Below are 24,669 nucleotides of genomic sequence, written 5' to 3'. Positions count from 1 at the left end.
ACATGTCAGATAGTCTATCAAAGGCTCCCCTGCCCTTCAAGGGATAGATTTGGGGCCCATGGAAAGAGCCCTGGCATCCCTGCTGCCAAAAGGGAAGTAATTCTGAAAATCAATTACCAGGAACCAAATGTGTGATGTGTTCACAGCAGCTTCATATGGCCAAGAGGAAAGATAGTTTTACTGGATCAACAGAACATTCTGTAGTACTGGTACCAAAGAAACGTGGTGGCACTGTGGTTAGAATGCAGCACTGCAGGCTAATTCTGCTGCCTGCCGGCTGCCCTCAGTTCGGCAGTTCAAGTCTCACCGGCTCAGAGTTGATTCAGCCTTCCATCCTTCTGAGGTCAGTAAAATGAGGATTCAAATTGTTGGGGGCAATATGCTGACTGTGTAAACAACTTAGAGAGGGATGTAAAGCACTGTGAAGCGGTGTCTATTCTCTCTCCCCTCCCTCCCCCTCTCTCTTCCACCACTCCCACACACTGGATTAGGCATAGCAGCAAGCACCTAATCCAGGGCTCTAGACATCTGGGTAGTAGACTCATGAAGGGACAAAGTTTATCAGCTGGCAACACCTCCCATTACAAAGAGATTTATTTCCTAGAAAAGTAGAGTGAGGGATCACGCTTCTTCCCCATACATATCTCACTATGACGACAGGAGACACAAAGGAAAGATAAATGGCAGAGATTTGTCAATCCCACTAATAGATGATTTAATGGATCACAGTACTGATGGCATAAGGTTCATGGATCCCTTGATGCTGGTCAAAGGAGGCATTCACTCCCCCAACACCCACTTCAACTATAGACAGAATCCTTATTTGCTTTCCTTCTCTAGGAAAATTGTGCGGAGTTTTGATTTCATTTTGAATAACATTTAATTGAATATTTAAATAAAACTAACTTTCTAAAATGGTAATGAATAAATTGAAGCTCTGATCCAGAATCCAAGAGAGCCTTTTGAATTTTTTAGACAAATGTGATGGCTTTCATACATGCGCACAAGCCTCTTTCAAAGTTTAGCTTGAATTTGACTCATTCCAATAATCTGATTCGGGCATAATTAAGCCAATTTTTCAATTCAGATTATCTATTCATATTAGACCAACACCAGGGGTGGGATTCAGCCAGTTCGCATCACTTTGGGAGAACCAGTTAAGTTTCTGAGCAGTTTGGTGAACTGGTTTGTAGAAATCATTAGGGGAGAGAATCAGTTGTTAAATTATTTGAATCTCACCATTGACCAATACACCTGCCTATTCCTATTCTTTTTGCTATCTGAAATCCAAGAGCATGTTATCCTCTACCTCTTACTTACAAGCAGCATGCTTTAGATATGACTTCCTGGAGAGCCATAGTGAAAAATGATAATCATCTCCAGGTTCTTCTTTTGACCTGTCTCTCTGCATTGTCTTGGTTGTTGTGTTGACTAGAATTTACAAATTCTATTTCTGCTTAGATAGAGTTATCATCTAAAAGCAACCAATTTGTGAATGAATCACTTTTGAGGTTTAGCTTAAATTAATAGGGTCCTCAAATGAGGTCTGTTCATCAGACCAAATCATAATGCAGTATTTTGATTTATTGTTTAGCATATTGTGGATATTATCATTTGAAAAGTACATAATTAGTAACTAAGCTAGCTAATGATTGGCTACCTTTAAAGGAGGGAGAGAAGAAGATACTTTCCGGACGAATTCATCCAGTGAGTAACAGAGGATAAAGTTTTTAAAAATCAAAATAGAAAACACAATGGAAATGGCTTTTATAAAAGTTGATTAAAATATTGATAGGATAAGTGCATATATTTTACAGAGTGCATTTTTCTCTTCTTCCTCTTCCTCCTTCTCCTCCTCCTCCTCCTCCCCCTCCCCTAACACCTGAGGCTGAGTCAGTTAGTTTAGCTTTTTATTTCTCTGGAAATAATAATATAGGAACTAATAAAAGCGTTCCTCCCTTTTCATGTTGCACCAAATCACTCTTATTGTTGTTATGGCCATTCTCCAAAACAAAGACAATTGCTTTCTTGAAATTTCATTTGCAAGGATTGTTTTCAGGAATAAAATAGATGACAGGGTGGAGAGGAGGCTTCTAAAAGGATTGCCTTTGGATCCAGGACATTCTTTACCTAGATGAAGAGCCTGCTGCCTCTCCTATGTGTTTTAGACATAAAGAACAGTCCTTTGATCTTCAGTCCTGGAAGGGTGAAACATGTGATGGGTCCCAAGGTGGTGGTGGTGGGTTGATAGGAGTACATTTTGGCTATGATTTATGAGCAAAACTCTTTTCTGACATTGCCAGATGTAGAACATTGTACCCTTCTGAAAAAAAAAAAATAGAAAAAAAGCAGGAATCTATGTACTTTTTCTTCCATGTCAGCCTATTCTGGCTTACAGAAGTAAATCTGCCTGTACTCAGCGGACAGACTCATGTAGCCAAGTATTTTGTTATTCAACACACTGATCTAAGGCTTGATGAACCATAATTAGTTGGCGGTATTCAAAGTATAAAATGAGTTAAAAACTGTTATTTGCAAACCACCCGCATTATGGTGTTACTTGAACCAGGACATCTTTGACTGCAGCATGAAATAATCCAGTGAGTGGAATACAATGTCTTTAAGATGTTTGTCCAGACTTTTGATACTTTGGAATCCAGCACTGTTACTGATCCTTCTTGTAAAACAGAAAGTTGAGTTCTAAAGAAAATTAAAGGGTCTTGAATGTTTAAAAAAATTGGACTGTTGACTATTTTCAAAAGCCCAAGTAATGCTCAAACAGAAATATTGCAGATTAATATTAAAATATGTAAGGATGGGGAAAGTTAGAATTAGAAAGGGCTGTATTGTAGATGTGAAAATTACAGATCCAAGTTCAAACTCACCCTCAGCTGAGACAGTGAATTCAAGATGGCTAGTTTGCCCAGTCCGCCCTATCTCATATGGCTGAAGCAGAGATAGAATGGAAGGGTGCACTAGAGCTAGAATCTTTTCAGTCACACTCCAAGAGCTCTATCAAAATGCCATGTTGTCTCTTTTAGGCTGAGAAATGTCTGACAAAATTTTACTTTGCTACTGAATGTGCATAAGTAGTTGTTATATCATGACCTAATTTATTTTCCTGGTTTTAGTGACAAAAAAAAGGGAGAAGTGATTGAGTGTCCAAATACCTGTTAGTTTAATAATATTACATACATTGTCTAGGAATGGCAGGTTAGCACTACTGTACATAGTATGATCTGGGTAACTTTGCTCATTCATTCAAGACTCATTTTATATCTTTATCAAAAGTGAAAAAACTCTTTCAAGTTTAGATGGTTGGATCTGTTTTCTAAAACTTGATCTGTGCTTGGCTATACCATCCAGTTCAACAAAAATCAAAATCACTTTAGGATAAGCCATAAGCAAATGGCTACACATAGAGTTCCTTTCATGAAAACAGAGTGTTACTCTATAACTAAGAATTGAGCAAAAGAGGCAAGTATCCTCCCAACATGATTGCATTTATTACAGAGAAAGATATGAAAAGGATATAAATGTATGCTTATTCTCATAGTTCAAACCAGTTTATATATTTCATTTACCATTTTCCCTTTATCAAAAAATAGGTTGGAGTGATTGGCCTAATGTTATCCAATAAGTTTCCAAACTAAGGCACAGCTAGAATCTAGTTTGTTATGAACCCAGACCACTTTAACCACTATATTATATTTTATTTCACCAGCTCTCTATTCTTTTCATGATAATCATATCTCAGCTCTTGAATCATTCCTGGGTAGATTCCTCATTGCTTGCTGTAGTGTAGAGTAAAAAAATATTTTAGAAAATCTTTTGAATTCAACCTAGATTTAATGAATTGTATTGGAAACATTGAAAATTTTACACTTAAATAGATTGTACTCATTTCTTAAAGTACAAATTAAACATTAACCTATCCATTAATTACACATTTACTATGATTGTCCTGGGTTAAGGAAATGTGAAAATAAAAACAATATTAAAAAGATGGGTACAATGTGACTTTGGTAGGAGGAACATTCCACAACCTAATACAAAATTCCATTGGATGACTGCAGACATTGAGAAATGAACAGTGCAAAGATTTTATCAATTCCACCTGCATGGATTCAGTCCTCATTCCAGCTGTCTTTTACTAAGTATGGAAGACAGCAGTATTTCAAGCACAAGGGAATAGTTTACATTGTTACACAACTAAGGATTTCCTAATTTTCCCTCAGCCACTGGGTTACATTAGACAAGTTATAACAATATGGTAGCAGATTAGGTATAGTGTGGACCAAATACTGTAGACTTTGCTCTGATATTACCCTATGCATGTGTAGGACATACATCCAGTTTGTCATTCTGTTTGCTGCACAGTAATTTTTGTTGCATTGTTAATTTTCTTAAAACAACTTACTTTAAATAAACAAGAGTCATTAAAAACTATGAAAGTGAGAAGTTTAATAGGGTATATTGTCAGAGCTTGTGAGCACAGGTCTGCCATATCTGTACCTTTATAATGTCAAGGATAAACAGTAAGTAATGACTATTTACAGGCAAAATGCTAATTCCTCCCTATTCCTGCATTTCTTTGTTCTTGCATAGCAATAATATCATTTACTATTTCCAGGTTTAGAATGAGGTTCTTTTACTTTCTGGATATTAGTGAATTCTTCCTAGGTTTCCAGCATGCAAATAATCTCTCTGTAACTATCTTGTACCAATGCTAGGATTCAAATTCATACAGGTGAAACTTGAAAAATTAGAATATTGTAGAAAAGTTTGTTTATTTCAGTAATTCAACTTAAAAGTTGAATTAATATATGAGATAGACTCGTTACATGCAAAGCAAGATAGTTCAAGCCGTGATTTGTCATAATTGGGATGATTATGGCTTACAGCTCAGGAAAACCCCAAATCCACAATCTCAGAAAATTAGAATATTGTGAAAAGGTTCAATATTCTAGGCTCAAAGTGTCCCACTGTAATCAGTTAATTAAGCCATAACACCTGCAAAGGGTTCCTGAGCCTTTAAATGGTTTCCCAGTCTGGTTCAGTAGGAATCACAATCATGGGAAAGACTGCTGACCTGACAATTGTGCAGAAAACCATCATTGACACCCTCCATAAGGAGGGAAAGCCTCAAAAGGTAATTGCAAAAGAAGTTGGATGTTTCCAAAGTGCTGTATCAAAGCACATTAATAGAAAGTTATGTGGAAGGGGAAAGGGTAGAAGAAAAGGGTGCACAAGCAGCAGGGATGACCGCAGCTTGGAGAGGATTGTCAGGAAAAGGCCATTCAAAAGTGTTGGGGACTTTCACAAGGAATGGACTGAGGCTAGAGTCAGTGCATCAAGAGCCACCACACACAGACGGATCCTGGACATGGGCTTCAAATGTCGTATTCCTCTTGTCAAGCCACTCCTGAACAACAAACAATGTCAGAAGCATCTTACCTGGGCTAAAGAAAAACAGAACTGGTTTGTTACTCAGTGGTCCAAGGTCCTCTTTTCTGATGAGAGCAACTTTTGCATCTCATTTGGAAATCAAGGACGCAGAGTCTGGAGGAAGAATGAAGAGGCACACACTGCAAGATGCTTGAAGTCCAGTGTGAAGTTTCCACAGTCTGTGTTGATTTGGGGAGCCATGTCATCTGCTGGTGTTGGTCCACTGTGCTTCATTAAGTCCAGGGTCAATGCAGCCGTCTACCAGGAGATTTTGGAGCACTTCATACTTTCTTCCACAGACAAGCTTTATGGGGATGCTGACTTCATTTTCCAGCAGGACTTGGCACCTGCCCACACTGCCAAAAGCACCTGGTTCAATGACTGTGGGATTACTATGCTTGATTGGCCAGCAAACTTGCTTGACCTGAACCCCATAGAGAATCTATGGGGCATTGCCAAGGGAAAGATGAGAGACATGAGACCCAACAATGCAGAAGAACTGAAGGCTGCTATTGAAGCATCCTGGTTTTCCATAACACCTCAGCAGTGCCACAGGCTGATAGCTTCCATGCCATGCCACATTGAGGCAATAATTGCTGCAAAAGGGGCCCAAACCAAGTACTGAGTACATATGCATGCTTATACTTTTCAGAGGTCCAATATTGTTCTATGTACAATCCTTGTTTTATTGATTGCATGTAATATTCTAATTTTCTGAGATTGTGGATTTGGGGTTTTCATGAGCTGTAAGCCATAATCATCTCAGTTATGACACATCACGGCTCGAACTATCTTGCTTTGTATGTAATGAGTTTATCTCATATATTAGTTTCACTTTTTAAGTTGCATTACTGAAATAAATGAACTTTTGCACGATATTCTAATTTTTTGAGTTTCACCTGTAGATTGATATCCATCATCAGTCTTCCTTTCTTAAAACGTATTATTATGAAGCTTTGTTTTCTTTGAATTTATTTGCATTTTTGTATCAGTTTTGTATAATCAATATGATCAAGTGATTTAATAAAAAAAATTTTCACTCACTCTTAAAACAATATTCAGGTCACAAAATTGTCAGCAGTAGCAAATTCAACTCTAGTTGGAAAATGTGTGTTCAGATGTATGCACCTGAAGGTTTGGGAAGAATACCCTGAATTGGGGTGGGCTGGTCTATTGCTCTCTATATTGGTGAATTAAGATTCCCAGCAATCTTAACCAACATTGTCAATAATGAAGGATGTCTGGAATTGTAGCTCAACAATTGGAAGACTATTAGTTTCCCATCCTTTATTAATCAAGCTGAGGTCCATCAATTATCATAAATAATTCCACTTACAATTTATTCTCTGTGTATTCCTGGACTTCTTCTCTGGTCTTTCATGTCCAAGTCCAGAAAAGGGAAATGGAATGATCAGTATCAGCAAGCATATATCAATGTCTTATATTGACTTGTTTTATTGTTACATAGCAATAGCTATGAGACATCACCCAGCAACATTACTGATCATAGGATCTGTACCCCCCCAAAAGCCTTATTTTTCAGTTTCCTGGCTTTGTGGACTTTTGGACAAAATAAAATAGTATTGATCTTGTTCTTACTATAAAACTTTTCTTTTAAATCACCAAATCAATAATGTTATCCAATGCTAATACTTTTTTTTTATAATTTTGTAGAATGAAAGGCATCAAAATATAGGGACAATTATTAGGATAACCATGTAACGGTGTCTTTGTACAGACATCTATTGTCTGCTCCATTGAGGGAGCCTGAATTAGTAAGGATTTGAGGATTTGAGATAAAAATGGTTGACAATTTATTAGTGAAGTTTTGAATAAAATACTGGGTGGGGTAACATTTGGTGAGGATGCAAGATCCCTGAATAAGTCCATTAATTTGCTACAGTAATGTATTTTAAATTGCCATCTGGAATGAGATCTTTCCAGAACAAAATCAAAAGGAATTTGGCTAATAAAATACACTCTCTGAATTAATTCTGCTGAAGCTCATTTGGCTGAAATTTGATTAACACATTAAAAGAAAGGACAGAACCAGCTGGATTAACCATGTTAGGTACAGGAAGAACATCGCAGTGTGATTGTTATGTAGATTATGGGAATGGGGGTGCAGAAATTTGAGGGTCACTGATAAGTGGTACTCTTGAAAACTACCAGTTGTAAAGAGTTGGGGGTGTAGGATTTATTGTGATAAAACATTGAGTTACTTTAGCAAGATTCAAATGGTAAAAGGTAGGAGAGACCTTTTCCTGCAAAGAAATGTTCCAGAGATACAAGGTTTTGATACAATCTTTCTCAGCGATTTAAACATTTCTTTGTTGAATTCTCGTTACCTGGGCTGAGTGCCATTTATGAGATAAGGTACAAATGATTCGTCTTCTATCTCTTTCCTACTTTTGTTTATCCTCCTTTCCCTTCCTTTCACAGATAACCCACAATCTTTCAGAATACTTTTGTTCAAATGAGGAAGATTATACAACTTCTTCCTTCCTTTAAATAAGTTATAGCTTTAGTATGTATCAAGTGTTTTCATTGTTTAGTCCATCTGGCACTTAGATATTGTGAGAGTTTTGTGCATCTCATGGTATTTTTTCCCATCCACGGAATTTCACAGCAGCTAATTCCAAAAGGGACTTTCCTGTGTTCAAAGAAGATTCATTCTAATTATTTTAATTGCTGAAATGAATTTTATTCTGTGTTCTTAATTCAAGTTGGCTAGATATTTCGTAAAGCTGAATAATTCCTTGAATCATTTTTTTTAGGGGTGGTGGTGGTGAAATGATATAACATCCAATATATTATTTTATCCATTCTATCTCAGAATTATTTCCTACACATCTCAATAATTTAAACCGTGTTGGAAAATAATTTTGAAAGGACATTTTCCCCAAATGTTAAGTTTATCAAATGGTTAACATCTGAGAAGGGTATTTGTTTTTAGAAGACAGGCCAATATAAATAAATATATTAATAAAAATAAATAAATATTTAAAAAATCATTATTTCTGAAACATAATCGTGCATTTAAAGACTTAAAAAGATTAATAATTATTGATTTTGAAAGGAAACCTAATATTATACTTTTATATTAATTTATCAGAACTTTCTCTATTGTTTTTCTCTTGTAAACTGAATATTGGTCAGTGAAAAACCTAGTAGTAAATCTGGGATAATTAGTTACCTGTTACACATACCAACCATGCTATATTAAAGAGTATATTATATTTATTTATTAAAGCTATATTCCCTTTCTCACTGTCCAGAGTGACTCTAGGAGGCTTACATAAAGCATAAATATAAAGCATAAACATAAAGCATTAAAAGTGTTACAATTAACAACAGTTAAGTAAAAGATTAAAAGCCAAGACCATGGATGATATGGTACTGGGCTTTTGCCTCTCATTCGATCAGCCATGTCCAGCATAGTGCATCCCAATTGGGGCTTCAACCGAATTGGCAGAGTCAAGTTTTAAGGCACCTCCAGGTGGGCAGAATGGTGGAGGCAGATCTCACCTCTAGATACAAGATGTTGTAGAGGACAGTGGCTGAGAAAGAACAGAGAAGGCTCTTTTCCTTGACCCTGCTAGCTGAATTTTCTTTTTTGACAGGATCCAAAGGGAGCTTCCTCTGCTGGAATAAACAGGACGGGACAATTCCATTGGATGAGATGGTTCCTCAGATAACTTGATGATCCCATGCCATGTGAAGCCTGCCCATATAAAGCCCAGCAGGAAGAAATAGTAAGCTAAAGAAATTAAAGACATGATGTATAAAAAGGAAATACATACCACCAATTCATTCTATCTTTCCACATCTTTCTACCCTTGCAAATTATTTGTTGGTCCAGACATAAGTGCCTTTTCTTCTTTAAAGTCTCATCTATTTTTTATGATCTTACCAACAACATCTAAGCATTACTTTCTTGGTTCTCCCTTTCCACGCCATTCATGCACTCTGCCTTCAGATTTTGAATTTTGGATTCAAATTTCATCCATATTAATAAACCAGCACAATTTCTTACTGATTGGTCTTTTTTTTGTTGTTCAATCCAAATTTATTCAATCCCCCTGTAGTTTTTGTGCTCAGTCTTGCTACCTTTCATTTGCTACAGGGGAACAATCCTTTGTTCAATTGTCCAGGCATAGATCTATCCATAAATAGAATAAAAAACAAGCCATTGTAAAATGTAAGATTCAACACACATAGAGAAAGAGACATGCTCTTTTCTTGTGTGGGTACCCCAATTATCATTTTTGATGTAGAAGAAGCCAATGACATGCATATTTGTTGAAACACTCAAGCATTTTGTCTCTGACTGCCTCTTTTAATCTCCACAGATCTTCATCATTGGAGGTCAAGGAAAGAGCTAGACTGTTTTCTTCAATTTTCTAGTTTTCAAAAAGTAAGTTTTTGCTCTCTTTGTAGAATGATACAAAAAAGTATGCATAGAGAATGCTTACAATGCTCTCCATTTTGAAAAATACAACACCAGTTTTTTGATGATGCATTGCTGAAATTCAGCAATGTGATTTCTGAAGCCATGGAATGAATCAAGAAAGTGGGCAATCACCTACTTCTCTCAAATCATCACTCTCCAATGGTTTCCTACTTTTCTGATAGAAGTAATTTACAGTGATGTCACTGAAGCTCTCCATCTTCAACACATTTCTGATTTCAAGTGTCTTTGGAGACTCATAATTGTCACCTTTTCTGTCTTCACAATATGTTCTAAGATTAAAGCATAAGATGGTGATAGGAGAATGTGTGAGGCAACTTTTTGTTTCTGAACTTTGTGAACTTTGTCAACTTGAGAATATAGGTGGTTGTTTATTGGATTACTGTGATAATGGTCCATCACAAGCTAGGCCGATAACATCAGAGAGTGAAAAAGGGACATGGATAACTGGGCCATACTGCATACACAACAGCTGACTATCACTAACTGCAGCTGCTCACAACTGGGAACTGTATGATAATGGTAACATTTCCTATGCATAGATACAACAATGTGAAATAGAAGCCAGGCTTAATTTCATCTTGTTTCCATTTTTTTGACAGAAATTGTTCTTAGGACATTTATCTGATTTGTTTTTTGGTAATTCATTTTTATCATGGGAAAGAGAACATGTGGAAGTATGGTGCATCTCCCATTTGTAATACTTGTATGTATCCAGAAACAGAATGGTTTGCGGACATGGTGGACATTATAATATTTATTTGTTCCTTTTCTTCAGATGCTTGAACTGAACTGAACTTGGCTTACTTACTTTTTAAAGTTTTGCAAGCCTTCCTTAAATATTTTCTTCTGTAGTTCTGCTTCTTATTTTGTTTTGTAGTCATTAACCACTGGAGAAATTTGTCTCCCCCCCCCCCTTCTAAAAGAATGCTGGATATAATTTACTGCTCTTAGAAATATTAAACTACACACACATACACACACCAGGAAATTAAGAGTTAAAGCTGTAATACAGGGCTGGCACTCGTCCTTAATACAGCTTGTATTGGAATACTTTGGCTGGCCTGATTTCCTGGTATACAAGGTGAATGATACTATGGGATATATATTTGAAACATCTTTTTAGGAATGGAGAAAACATTTTTCAGTTGAATACCCCACTTTCCTGAGCGATACATGGATGAATTAGACAAAAACTGTTGTAAATGCAATGACTTTGCTATACCTTCCAGGAAGCTTTCTTGATCAAACTTCTTATAGTAATAGCCCCTTTGAGGCCAAATAAGTTTAGCATCAAAATAATTTTGCTTCCTTGCACCTATGAAGATGAAATTTCTTTTGACTCTAGATGGCAACCAATAGATAATGAACCAAGTGTGACCTCTTTTCTCATTTTTGCAAAGAGTTGTTTTTCAGTAATACATTTTTTCCCTATGGGTTTAATAAAGATGGGGGAGAGAGAAGGGTAAAATAGGTGGGTTAAACATACTGGTTTTTCAAAAACCATGCAAGTTTTAGAAATCTGGCTAATAATTTTATTTCCACAGGCCTTGAATTTGTATTTCTAGACATATGACTTAGAACCCTAGAAGAAAACAAAGCATCATTTAAGAAGCATAGCTCTTAAAGAAGAAACAAAATTGCTGAACATATTTAAACAATCTCTCCTGTTTTGATATTTACCACTAAAGTCTGTTACAGAAGGGAACATTCTGGTGATTTAGACTAGCAGTCAGTAATTTAAGAATTTGCATGATCCTATGCAAGGAAAGAAAATTGATACCAGTAACATTGGGATGAGGGCCCAGATTGTTGGCAGCAATATGCTGACTCTGTAAATCGCTAAGAGCTGTAAACCACTATGAAGTGGTATATAAATCTAAGTGCTATTGCTATTGGGATATTTATTTATTTTTATTTATTTATTTTGATTTGTCAATCACTTACAAGATAATAGGTATAAGTATATACATAGTTATGAATACATGAAATGGGTACATATAGGAAAAATAAAAGAAACAATAGGACAGGGATGGTAGGCACGGTGCACTTATGCACGCCCCCTACAGACCTCTTAGGAAAGGGGTGACATCAATAATAGACAGTCTAAGGTTAAAGTTTTTGGGGTTTGGGGAAGAAACCACAGAATCAGGTAGAGTATTCCAGACATTGACCACTTTGTTGCTGAAGTCGTATTTCCTGCAATCAAGTTTGGTGTGGTTAACCTTGAGTTTTTATCTATTGTGTGCTCTTGTGTTGTTATGGTTGAAGCTGAAGTATTCATTGACAGGTAGGACATTGCAATGTATGATTTTATATACCATACTTAGATCAGACCGAAGACAGCATAATTCAAGATTTTTTAGGTCTAGAATTTCAAGTCTGGTGGCATAAAGTATTCTACAACGAGTAGAGGAGTGGAGAACTCTTCTTGTGAAATATTTCTGGACTTTCTCAACTGTGCTAATATCAGATATGTAATGTGGGTTCCAGACTGATGAGCTGTATTCGAGTATTGGTCTAGCAAATGTTTTGTATGCTCTAGTTAGTAGTGTGATATTACCAGAGAAAAAGCCATGTAGGATTAGGTTAACAACTTTTAATGCCTTTTTGGCTATGTAGTTACAGTGGGCTCTTGCACTTAGATCATTAGAGATGAGTATTCTAAGCTCCTTTACAGAGCTTGAATCATCAACAAGGTCTTGACTATTCAGCTTGTATTTTATTTTCTGATATTTTTTTTTGCCAATATGTAGGACAGAGCATTTATTTGTTGAGATTTGAAGTTGCCATTTGTTTGACCATTCTGATACATAGTCAAGATCTTTTTGAAGGATAGCAGTATTGTCTGTGGTATTGAACAGCTTTACATCATCAGTGAAGAGAATGCTGTTACTCTTAATATGACCACAGAGGTCATTTATGTAGAGCATGAAGAGAGTTGGCCCTAGAACACTGCCTTGGGGGACACCACTATTGACAGGTACAGAATTTGATAGGACACTCCCAATTTTGACCATTTGTTGTCTGTTTGACAGGAATGCTTCTATCCAGTTATGCAGTTAGCCAGAGATACCATAAGATCTTAGTTTTAGGAGTAGTTTGTTGTGTAACACTGCATCAAAGGCTTTACAGAAGTCTATGTAGATTGCGTCTATTGTTTTGCCCTGATCGAGTTGTGTAGTCCATATGGTTTTGCAGTGTAAGAATTGCAGATTACAGGATGGTTTTTTTCTGAAACCAAATTGTTTATTAGAGAATAGGTTATTTGTCTCTAAGTGGAGGATAATGGATTGGTTAATAATTGATTCCATGACTTTACAAGTGACACAGCATAAGGAGATTGGTCTGTAATTTTCAACTAGGCTGGGGTCTCCCTTTTTGTGGCTTGTGACCATAGTTTTGGCAAGGAGCTGGTCCTGAAAGATTTTTCAAAGATTATGCTTAGAGGTTCTGCTATGACAGTGGATAGCTTTTTTAAGAAGTAGGCACATATTCCATCTAGTCCAATAGATAGAGATGGTTTTAGATTGTGTAGTGCTTTTTCAACATTGTTTTCTGTAAAATCGATATGTATTAGATCATTGTAGTTGTCTGTGGTTCGGCTAGAAAATACTAGGCATGATCCATTGCTGTTTACAAATACTGAGCCAAAGAATGTGTTAAAGATGTTGGCTTTCATGGTGTCATAAAGCAGTCTTTACCATTAGGTCTTTTCAGGGGTGGGATAGACCTTGAGTCTTTTAGTATTTAGTATTTTAATATTCATTCTGGGGCATCTCATTGGCGTTGGTCGGGGGACAGTATGAGTTTAGTAATTGCTCAAGTGATCACTCATCAACTGTATGGTGAGGACAAGTGGATAATATTTAATACCTATAACCTACTAACTTGAGAAAAAAGAAAAACAAACTCTAGGTCATCTAAAACTGCTCATACTGCTATATTCTGTAGCTATTATATATTCTTCAAATGTAGTTCCATCTATAGTGCATTGCAGCAGATAATATAGGAGATGACCAGGACATGAGTGGTTGAAAGAAAGAGAACATCGACTTGGTCAGGATTGACAGATAGGAGTTCTGTCAAGAGTTGTATCTTGTGGTGACTGCAATAAGAAAACTCGGTATAGGAATGCTTTTGTGACAGCAACTTTAAGAACTAATTGATTATAAAAGAGTGTTACATTTTTGAGGATTTTGCAGCCATAAAATTATATATCTATACTTATAATAATATCTGAAGGAACAAAGTTTTTAAATAAACCCCTGTTCTCCCAATTCTTTGTTGAAGCTTCTTTTCTTCAAGAAGTATCCATCTATTGCAGAAACTGATATTAATATAAAAACCAAACTATAATATTCTCCAGCTTGGGAAATTATTCTATGTTATAGATACACTTGCTGCCAAGCCTCCAAGGGTGCATGTGTATGCATTCATGTGCAAGTATCTGCCTTGTGTTACAGATAACAGCCCATAAGATTACATCACCTTGTTAATCTCCTTGGTTCTTTGCTTTTATTTTATTTATTTCGATTCTTTCTTTTTCTTTATCTTTATAAAGCTTTCAAGATGGCACAATCTTAAATACTTCGGATGGAAATGATAAACTGTCTGCTGGGCCTTAACTTTGAATGGGCTTCCCCTGCAGAGTATCATATTTAAATAAATTGCTGTTGAAGAGAGCAAGCATGTTTCAAGTAGAGCCTTTTGATCATAGTCTATAAGGCAATCAAGGGCTGCAGGAGAATCAAGGAGGTAATGGACATTATTCCAGTGGGTAATGGAGGATAAAAGAGTAGAATTGTTGGCCAAAGCATTAAAACATACTCTAGTTCTTGTGTGCAAATAATTGCAAAGAGGGCGCCTTCTCAGTTCATTTAATATGTCTCAGCATTCACAATAAAATATAATAAGTTATAATGGATTATTGTTATTATTTTCTTTTTAAAAAACCATGGGCTTTTCATCCTCCAACTGCACATTCCTGTGGGAATTGCTAGCTGATGGATTAATTGAGGGAAAACTTATGGATGCTGTTGAACTTCAGCTAATAATTTAGTTGATGGATTTAAGCAGAAGCAACAGATGTGGAGGTGGAACCTGGAATGCCTGCCTACTTGAGAAGATCTCTCTCTTGCTCTCATTTCAATTACCAATGAGAAAATAAATGCAGCGAGGAAGTGATAACTGATGATGTCTGGAAATATTACACGTTTGACAACGATATGCTATTTGACAAGTGTGCTTTATTGCCAGAATATTATTTTACCCCACCTCCCCACTGAGCTGCACTCTGACAGCCTTGACCTCTGTCTCTTGTATTTATTTGTGTTCCATCCTACAACACCTGGGTGTGTGTCCCCAATGGTTATTTTCTTAGAGACACGGAATGTTTGTGAGTAAATGTGGCATTGCTTTTCTGTTATCTTCATATCATGAGGGACAAGCAGTTCCACTCATTAAGAACAAAGAACTTTCTTCCTTAACAGACAGACAGACATGATGACAGACAGACAGCATCCTCATCTACAGAAGGTTCTCTTTCTCCAGATTGGGGGAAATCTTATATCTGGCAAACTTTTGTAATCTTACACACTTACATTTTATAAATTATTAGCACACTCTCTTTGTTTTTTGTAGACCTCTCACAGTAATAAGTAGAAAACCTGAGCTGTAAAATTAGGATGACTTGGTATATTTCTCCTTTATTGTCTCTAAAATTCATATCTATCCATTGATGGAAACACTTGATTTTGGATCATGCTGAAGATGTATATGTAAATTTTGGATTTTTAAAAATTATTTTAAACGTCCTTGCTCTGAGTTTATCTCTTCTTACAAAATTTTAGTTTTTGTGTTGTTGCTTATATTCTATTTTAAGTCATGTTTGTATTTTATCCCTTTTAGGGTTTTTTACTTCCCTATCTTTCCCTCTCCATCTTTATTATTTAGCAAACCCTAAAGATTATAAATAAGGAGTTGGTTTGCCTCTGAGTAAACAGAAACCATACTGTTAAATGTATTTATTTGTTTGAAGGACATTCTTTCACCTCCAGGAGCAAAAGGCAGTATAGCTAGAACAGTCACCCTCATTTTATCCTCACAACACAATTTGGTCTAGGAAACAGTGAGAGTTCAAAGTCTCACAGAGAATTCTCATGACTGTGCATGGTTTTGTGTCTAGTACTTTCCAGTCATATTCTAGCAGTTCAACAATGGATCATGGTGGTTTTTATCCCTGCTCTCTTAAATAGAACATATATTGTGGAATATGTGTTTTTCTCCTTAAACTTCATAGTTTGTAGGAAAGATCATGTCATTCCATGTACATTTATCAACCGCTATCTTGAATTCTTTATTTGGTGTTTTTAATATTTCTAAGTTAACTGAGGATTACTGTACCCAAAACATCTTTCTGAAATTCGCCTTGATTTATGGGCTGACAAATATTGTAGGCTAAGTAACTCTAAAAGGAAGACATGTTTGAAATGGTTTCTTATAGATAAGGTTCACCATCACTACTGACATTTCTTTTAACTTTGGATTTGAAAACAAAACATAAGAGACTGTTACTATAAATATCAGTATCAAAATGTCCCTCATTACAAATTTTCATGATGTGGTTAGTTGTGACTGACCACAAATCTCAGTCAACTTCTTTTTCTTTTATCAATTTCTTCCTTTGAAATGTCAAACATCATATAAAATGCCTTCCAAGAATATTCATCTCATCTCTAATAACACGTAGTGATGTCATGAAGATCCAATCCCTTAGCAGTAGCTTGAACCTTAAAGATATGTAATGCTCATTTTCAAGGAATGTCTCTGAGGGTTCTGCTCTGTTCTGACCTTTTTAATCAGAGAATAATCCTCTAACTTTTGTAACAGTAGGAAAATGATCTCTCTCCCCCTATCTATAACCAATTTATCAGATTCTACATTTATTCTATGCTAGCAACAGATACTTCAGAAGGGAAGTTTCTCCTGCCTTATTGATATAGCTATTAAGGAAAACAAGGGAAAAAAGACAAATTGAGACTTAGGGTAATTTAAAAAAAATTAATGGATTAAAAAAATAAAACAGACTCCATTGTAAGGATGGAGGGTCCATAAGGAAATAAAATGTTTTATTTTTCTCTTAAGTACCTTGAAGAATACTACAACTACTCAGTGAATCAGCCATAGAAAAATAAGGCAAAATATTCATATAGATCTTTGTGAATGGTTAGATAGTATTGCAAGGAGATGTAATCATACACATGTAAACCTACAGTTTAATGCAAAAACTGAGATTATAGAATAATGTTGTAATGCCAAAATCAGATCTATTTTTTATTTAAAAAATTAACTCAGTTAACTGAAAGTGACGTGTCATTTTCAGCATCTGAACTGTTTTCAACATGTTCCATAATCCATACTGGGAAATGCTTGGAGAGAGGGAGGGAGGGAGGGAGGGAGGGAGAGAGAGAAAGAGAGGGGGGGGGGCTTATAAAACAAAGAGATTACTAATGTCTGAATAGTGATTCCGCTATCCATATGAACATATTACTGAACATACATCTTTCCTTCTGAGTATATTGCTGAATACATACACACAGACACAAAACTACACACACACACGCACACAAACACGCACACAAAGATGTGTCTGTGTACACATACACATACACACAAAACTGCACACACGTGCACACACACACAAAGACACACACACAAAGATGTGTCTGTGTAGACACACATACATACACACACATTCCTTCTAGGCAGTATGCAGATTCTGAGCTAGCTCTGGGTGACTTTGTGGATATGTACATCTTTGGCAATAATATGGAAGTGATTTGCCGTTGTTTATGCACATTTTGTGTGCATAATGGGTGTGAATACATCCACCCACTCACCCACACACACACGAACAAAAACACTTGAATACCTTCTATATGACTCTGGAATCAAAAGTAGCTACAAATGTTGGCCAATCATAATATATAAATTCTATATGCTTTTGAAGAAAGATTGCATAATTTAGATGGAAACTACCTCTGGAAGAATAATCTCCATTTTTAGTGAAGCAATCTTTCCATGTAAATTTTCCAATACCAACAAGGAAATCTTTTTCCAAACAGGTTCCAATTTAATGTAAAAAATATTCTATTTGTATGGTTAAATCGTAAGTCAAAGGGCAGCAATAATAACCCACTCAGAAAATCTCTATTTATGGCATTTGGCATCATCTAAAGCAAAAAGAACCAGAAGACATTATCAAATCATTTTTCCATTATGCATTTATATAAAACTATATAATTTCATCATTTCTAATGCAGTTTCCCCAATCTTGGTACTTTCCAGGCAATTTCATACTTGTTGATAGTACTAAGAGTTACATATAATATACATTCATAAAATAGTTTTATATACAAAATAAGGTACAATAATTTCACTTACAGAAATACAACACTCCAATAAGACCACAAAAAAAAAACCTCTCTAGAAATCAGGACGAATATATGGAATATTACAATGGAGTATGTGCAAAAATATGTGGTTGTGGCTTTTTGTAAATTGTGTTGTTGGTCCTACTAACACCCTCACAGACATACATCTCTTAATTTCATTTGTATATTTAATAACTGCAATAATTTCCATATCTTTCCCTCCATAAAACACACTTCCCCCCCTCCTAAAAGAATTGGTGGAAATGTCTGTGTGTCTTATGGAGCGAATATGGTGAATAGCAGCCAGGCCACATCAGCAAGGTCATTTTACAGTGCTGAACCCCGCCTCTTCTGTCTCTTTTCTGCAGTGCAGGAGTCAATAGACAGAGCTTGCACATGAGACGACACCTATCTGTGGTCCTCTCAGGTTCCACCTCCTACCCTCAGTACACTGTTGATCCATATTCGGTGCTTCACAGTGAGACAGTGCTCCATATTCATTTTTTTTCATCTTTCCCTCCTCCTAGGTGTGCCTTATGGTCAGGTGCTTCTTATGGAGCAAAAAAAATATGGTATATATTTTTGGATTTTGAACTGCAATTTTGGTGCCATCATCTCAAAATGCTTTCCGATTCATCCATTGTTCTAATTTGCCAAATGCAATTAATAAAGATTGCAGTAGCAGAGAAGCTTCATATGAGATGCTTAAATGGCAATAGGAGTCATATTTGGGTGGGGGACACAAAAGACCACATATGATAGATTGTAAGAGACTTCACTTGTAGTATTTTATAAACATATACCTTTGCAGTTAGTATCAGATATTAGATTATGAAAACAAAAGTTTAATTAGGCAAGATTCCAATTTCATTTTATTAATTCTGATCGTGTTGGTTTCTGCACATCTTGATTTGTGGTAGGAGCACAGGCATCAGGAAGACTAGTAAGCTAGGCAGAGATGCAAAACTACAGCATCTCATCAACTTATTCTGCAGCTTAACACATTGAAATATATTCAGCGATTTAGTAAATATTATTGAATCTGTAAACTGGGCTATTCTAGAATGCCACTTCACTAACAGAATAGAATTCTTTATTGGCCAAGTATGATTGGACACGCAAGGAATTTGTCTTTGGTGTATATGCTGTCAGTGTATATAAGAAAAATAAAATATTTTCATAAAGAATCATAAGATACAACACTTAGTGATAATCATAGGTTACTAATAACCTATTAATATATTACATAGTATTATATATATTATATATAATATTACATATTATATTATATATATATATATATGTAATACTATATAATTTATATATGTGTGTGTGCGTGTGTGTGTGTATGTGTAAGTGTATGTGTATATATGTATATGTATCTATATGCATGTATGTATGTTTGTATATATATGTATATGTATGTATGTGTGTGTGTGTGTTTGTATGTGAATATATATATGTGTGTGTGTGTGTGTGTGTGTGTGTGTGTATGTGTGTATATATATATATATATATATATATATATATATATATATATATATATATATATGGTATTCAGCTTTGTTCGGGTATTTTCCCACATCATTATAGTTGTGCTTTTAAAGTTAATACCCGAACAAAGCTGAATGCCATACATGTAAGTACCTGCGAAAACTTAAGAAAACATATATATGTGTGTGTGTGTGTGTGTGTGTGTGTATGGCATTTAGCTTTGTGCGGGTATTTTCCCATGTCATTGTAGTTGTGCTTTTAAAGTTTCGGCAGAATCTTATCTGCCATCATCAGGCTTCTGATTGTGTCCGATTGTGTCATCATCAGAAGCCTGATGATGGCAGATGAGATTCTGCCGAAACGTTGCTACAACTTTAAAAGCACATCACTCTGAGAAGCACAGAGCCGGAGACAGAAGCCTGAAGATGATGAATGAGACTTCATCGAAACGTTGCCTAGATACTTCGAATCTTACGCGGGAGAAAACCCGAACAACCAAAGATCCACATATAAATACCCGCGAGAACCTCAGAAAACAAATAGCGCACCTCTACGGGGAGGAAACCCACCATCTGACCAGGACTTATGAAAAACTTGAAGTCCAAAGAGCCTCCATTTTATGTGACCTTGCATTCCTATGCAGCTGCCGAGATCAAAATTTAATTCCCACAAGCTTCCAATTGAAATTCCACACCAACACAGCAGCCACCAAACGCATCCTTAAAAGAACAGAACTGGCCCTAATTAGAAATGAACTTCACACAAAAAGGTTTCTCCTAGACCAAATCAACAAAGATCTCCTCACACTCCACCTCAGACTCAGCAACAAGATTCACCCTCTACTTTGGGACAAATCCAAACAACTCGCTGTCTGGAGAGCCGAAACACAGACCATCCTCAAGACAGACACACACACCAACAAACTCAGGAAACTACAACAACGCCAGAAACCAACTCCTCCCCCACAGCCACACATGAAACAAACAGTGCACAACATCTCAGACAAGATCCTCACTGAAGCTGAAACCAAGATCCTTTCAAAAGGATTCAACTTTGCTGTCGCTCCCAAACACATCCCCACAGAAACCATCATATGCGGAGTTGAAACCAGCCTGACCAAAACCAACCCTGATGATGCTAACGAAATCAGACTCGAAATCACCAACATCCTCTGCACTAGCAAACCACCCAAAAGCAACTTATCCAAAGAAGAACAAACTGCACTACTTAACCTGAAAGAAGACACCAGCATAATAATCCTACCAGCAGACAAGGGCAACGCGACAGTGATAATGAACACATCTGACTACCAAACCAAGTTAACCAACCTACTCCAAGACCCCACATACAAACCCCTAAAGACAGACCCCACCACCTACCTAGAAAAAACTACCAAATCCAAAATAAAAGCCTCCCCCATCAGTGAAGAAATCCAGCAAGGAATCATACCCAGAGAAAAATCATCCAGATGCCCCAAGCTTTATGGTCTCCCCAAAATACACAAAGAAGGAACCCCACTCAGACCAATAGTCAGCTCCATAGGCTCACCTCTACAAAACCTGGCCAAATTTCTTGCCAAACAACTACAACCCTATGCAGAATCCATCACGGGAGAAAACCCGAACAACCAAAGATCCACATATAAATACCATGAGAACCTCAGAATATATATATATATATATATATATATATATATATATATATATACACACACACACACACACACACACACACACACACACGGGTGAGAGCAACTGGGCAGGTGCTGTTTATGCATCGAGTGGACGTATTCTGATTATATTAGGAGATAAGGGGAGCTGGATGTGACCCTCTGCAGCAATAAGGGGTGATGTGAGTTTGAGGCCTCTGAGAGCAAATGCTATAGTGCTTGTAAAGCTCACCTTGCCCCCAACAATCTGTCAGTGGAAGTAGATTTTTTTCTTTTTTCCCCTTTTAAAAAAGAATGTTGGCGATGGGGGATGGAATGGTTGTCAGGGAAGGCAGAGGAAGGCAGAGAAAAGCATCCTGTTTCAGTGGTGTCGAGTAACAGGAGATATGGGAGACAAGGGAGAGGGTAGGCATGGGGAACACGACCTCAGTTTTTAGTACCAATCTCATGTTCTGCCCCATTGCACTCACCTCATTTTCATGGTCAGCAGATCTGTGGTGGCCCTGGTCTTAGACTGCTGCTTTTAAATGTGAGATCAGCTTGCAATAAGGCTAGCCTTATTGCTGATTTGATTCTCGAAGAGAAGGCTGATCTGTCTTGTATAACTGAAACTTGGCTGAGCCCAGAGGGAGGCATTCCTCTTGCAGAAATGTGCCCAGTGGGTTACTGAGCATGGCACCAGTCTAGACCTCAGGTCTAGGGAGGAGGTGTGGCTGTTGTTATCGGAGAATCTCTAGTAGCCTCCAGAGGCACTGTTCAACAAGTCCCCGGCTGTGAGACCCTATTTCTTAGATTGGGCTCAAGGGATCAGGTGGGTTTTCTGCTATATACACCAGCCTCCCTGCTGCATGGCAGCTTCCCTACCTGGGCTTCTGGACCTCACTGCAGGACTGGCAGTGGAATTCCCCAGGCTTATAGTTCTGGGGGATTTCAACCTGCCTTCTCTGGGGTCGGGGTTGGAGATAGCCCGAGATTTTATAGAAACCATGACTTTCATGGGCCTGTCCTGACTAGTAATAGTGGTCACACTCCCAATTTGGTGTTCTTGTCAGAGCAGTATTATGTGACCTGGAATTGGTAGACCTCTCCTTGGTCCCCTTGTCATGGTCAGATCACAGTCTGGTGGCAACAAGTTTCTCAAAAGCTGCATCCCCCTGCAGGGAGGCAGGACCTATTAGATTGGTCCACCCCCATTAACTAATGGACCCAGATAGGTTCCAGAAGGAGTTGGGGGTTATAACTACAGATCTATTATGCAGTCCAGCAAAGCTCTTAGTCACTGACTGAGGCTCTGGATAGGATTGCACCCTTGCAACCTCTTCTCACCTGTATACCTTTCTATGCCCCATGGTATACAGGGGAACTGAGAGGGATGAAATGCATGAGGAGATGTCTAGAGCACCGTTGGTGGAAGACAGGAAATGAACTCGACGAATACGGGTAAGAGCTGCTACTAAGGCCTACCTTGTGGCGATTCGTGAGGCGAAGTGTAAATACTTCTCCACACTAATTGTAGCTGCAGATAATCACCCAGCGTCCCTCTATAAGGTGAGCTGTCTTCTCTTAGGGAAGGAGGAGATTGAGGTCCACTTGAAGGGGCATGCTGAGGAATTTGTGGATTTTCTGGAAGACAAAATTGCTTGACTTCGTTCCCAGTTAGGTGCTGGCATGGTTGCTGATCCGTGGAAGCTTTTGAGGCAGGTTCTTGCCCTGTTATCTGGGAACAGTTTGACCCTGTTGCTCCTCAGAAAGTGGACAGGATCCTAGGGAGTATGCGTGTGAGCACCTGTATTTTAGACCCATGTCCCGCCTGGCTTGTGAAAGCTTCCCAGGAGGTGACAGGCGGGTGGACTCTGGTGGTGATTAATGGTTCTCTACAGGAGGGGACGGTGCCCCAGCACTTTAAGGAGGCTTTGGTCCACCCTCTTCTTGAGAAGCCATCGCTGGACTCTACCCGGTTGGATAATTTCCAATCTTCTCCCTGAATCTTCCCTTTTTGGGGAAGGTTGTTGAGAAGGTGGTCATGTAGCAGCTCCAGAGGTTTCTGGATAAAATGGATTATCTCAACCCCTACCAGTCAGGATTCAGGCCAGGATTAAGGATAGAAACAGCATTGGTTGCACTTTTGGATGATTTCTGGTGGGAGTGGGATGGGGGTAGTGTGTCCATCCTTGCTCTACTTCACCTCTCTGTGGTTTTTGATACCATTGACCATGGGATTCTCCTGGGATGGCTTCAGGGAATGGGAGCGGGAAGCCTTGTGCTGTCTTGGTTCACTTCCTTCCTTGTGGCCGCTCTCAGTCACTGTTGATAGGAGTGGAGAGATCCAACCCTTGCCCACTGCTTTTAGGGGGTTCTCAGGGCTTGGTACTCTCCCCACTCCTGTTCAACATTTATATGAAACCGTTAGGTGAGATCATCTGCAACCATGGACTGAGGTATCACCAATATGCTGATAATACTCAGATGTATGTCTTGGCCCATGGTGAGTTAAATGTTGCTGTGTCCTCCCTCTCGCAGTGCCTGGAGGCTGTTAGGGGCTAGATGGGGAGCAATGGGTTGAAACTAAACCCATGCAAGACTGAATGACTCTGGGTCTGGGGTTCGTTGGTTCAGGGAGAATTACCACCTTTAGTCTTGGATGGGGTGGCACTACCCCAAACAGACTCTAGGGGTTCTCCTGGACTCACAACTCCTGTTCAAAGAGCAGATGGCAGTCGTGGCCAGGAGGGCCTTTGAGCAACTGCAGCTTGTGCACCAGTTACGCCCTTTCCTGGATCAGCGGTCCCTACTCACAGTCACTCATGCCCTGGTCACTTCCCATCTTGACTACTGCAACACACTCTACATGGGGCTGCCCTTGAAGAACATCCAAAAGCTCCAGTTGGTGCAAAATGCAGTGGCCTGCATGGTTTTATGCAGATCCCAGTATGCACATGTATCACCTTTCCTGCAGGAGCTGCATTGGCTGCCAATTTACTTCCAAGTGCAATTCAAGGTGCTGGTTGTCACCTTTAAAGCCCTTCATGGCTTGCGTGCGAGTTATCTGAGGAAACATCTCTTGCTACTGACATCTACCTGACCATTAGAGTGAGGAGGCAGGGAATGTTGTGGGTCCCACCCCTGAGGGAGATACACCTGGTTGGACCTAG

The 24,669-nt window shown here is 37.9% G+C and overlaps 1 protein-coding gene and 1 pseudogene across 1 annotated transcript in view; both read left to right on the top strand.

Moving 5' to 3' along the window:
• Nucleotides 1-24,669, top strand: part of TWIST1 (twist family bHLH transcription factor 1) — a 100,747-nt gene that overhangs the window by 29,115 nt on the left and 46,963 nt on the right. Inside the window, exons 3-4 of the transcript XR_015740272.1 lie at nucleotides 9,072-9,203; nucleotides 9,801-9,865. The gene's annotated coding sequence lies outside the window, so the exon portion shown is untranslated. The remainder of the gene's footprint in view (nucleotides 1-9,071; nucleotides 9,204-9,800; nucleotides 9,866-24,669) is intronic.
• LOC148123970 (uncharacterized) lies at nucleotides 135-22,714 on the top strand (annotated as a pseudogene).

Source organism: Pseudonaja textilis, chromosome Z (genome assembly GCF_049901715.1).
Source record: "Pseudonaja textilis isolate UNSWEBS1 chromosome Z, rPseTex1.2, whole genome shotgun sequence".
In the NCBI taxonomy this organism is placed as follows: domain Eukaryota; kingdom Metazoa; phylum Chordata; class Lepidosauria; order Squamata; family Elapidae; genus Pseudonaja; species Pseudonaja textilis.
The sequence above is the reverse complement of the archived record's forward strand: the minus strand, read 5'-3'. Positions and strand labels throughout refer to the sequence as shown.